General features: G+C 64.3%; 1 pseudogene; it reads left to right on the top strand.

The window, feature by feature from the left end:
- Positions 1–65: 65 nt before the first annotated feature.
- LOC114072328 lies at positions 66–1,189 on the top strand (annotated as a pseudogene).
- The last annotated feature ends 156 nt before the right edge of the window (positions 1,190–1,345 follow it).

Here is a 1,345-nt window from a genome sequence, read left to right on the forward strand (position 1 = left end):
TGGCCCCCTGAGCTCCCAACCTGCTGTGAGGGGCTGGGGGATGATCGGGGGGGAACGGGGCACCCCCTGACCCGTGTCCTGCACACACAGGGGTGTTCCAGTTTCTAGGAAAGATCGAGTGTCACTTCCTCAACCGCACCGAGCGGGTGAGGTACGTGGAGAGGCTCATCTACAACCGGCAGCAGTTCGTGCACTTCGACAGCGATGTGGGGGACTTTGTGGGGGACACCCCGTTAGGGGAGATGCAGGCCAGGTATTTGAACAGCAAACCAGAATGGCTGGAGTTCAAACGGGCTGCGGCGGACAGGCATTGCCGCCAAAACTACGAGGCGTCCACCCCGTTCATTGTGAACCGCAGAGGTGAGCGCGGGGCAGAGCGGGTCCCCTCGGGAATTCCCCTGCCCTGGGAATGACCCTGGAGCCCCTCAGACCCTCCCGGGGAATCACCCCAGACCCCTCAGCTCTCCCTGTGCCCATCCCCGTGGCCTTGTGCCCCATCCCAGTGCCCCAGTCCATCCCAGTGCCCCCCTCGCGTCTCCACCCCGCCGGTCACACTGCTATCCCTCCCCTGAGCCAATCAGAGCGAGTGTCTCTGATGACTCATCAGTTGCCGGGCAGACCCGCGGCGCAGAGTTCTCTCTCCAGGACTCAGCCTCCCAGTCCCGCTCGGGTCCTTCCCAGTCCCTCCCAGTCATTCCCAGACGCTCTCAGTCCATTCCCGGTCGTTCTCAGTTCCCTCCCACATCTCCCAATTCTCTCCCCAGTGCCCTCCCAACCCATCCCCTTCTACCCCGGTCTATTCCAAGTCCCTCCCATTGCAATCCAAACCCCTACCAATGTCCTGTAAGCCCTCTGCCCTCTCTCCCAGTGCTCCCCAGTTCAGCCCAGTGTCTCCCCCGTCTCTCCCAGTGCCTCCCAGCATGTCCATCTCGCTGGTGCCGTCGAGCTCCCAGCCCGGCCCCAGCCCCTGCTCTGCTCCGTGATGGATTTCTACCCTGCCCGGTGCAGGTGAGGTGGTTCCAGGAGGGGCAGGAGCTGCCGGAGCACGTGGTGGCCACCGACGTGGTCCCCAACGGGGACTGGACCTACCAGGTGCTGGTGATGCTGGAAATGCCCCCCCGGCGCGGGGTCACCTACACCTGCCAGGTGGAGCACGTCAGCCTGGAGCACCCCCTCAGCCGGCGCTGGGGTACGGCCCGGCCCCCCCAGCATGGGGGGACACTGGCAGGGGGGGGCCAGGGGGAGAATTAGGGACACTGGGAGGCATTTTGGGGGGGCAATGGAGAGGTTGAGGAGGAGGTTGGGGCATCCTGGGAGGTCTGAGAGAGTTTTTATGGAGTCCTGG

The sequence above is a fragment of the Empidonax traillii genome, unplaced genomic scaffold (genome assembly GCF_003031625.1).
Source record: "Empidonax traillii isolate 1590-97213 ecotype Southwest subspecies unplaced genomic scaffold, ASM303162v1 scaffold2997:size16538, whole genome shotgun sequence".
NCBI lineage: Eukaryota > Metazoa > Chordata > Aves > Passeriformes > Tyrannidae > Empidonax > Empidonax traillii.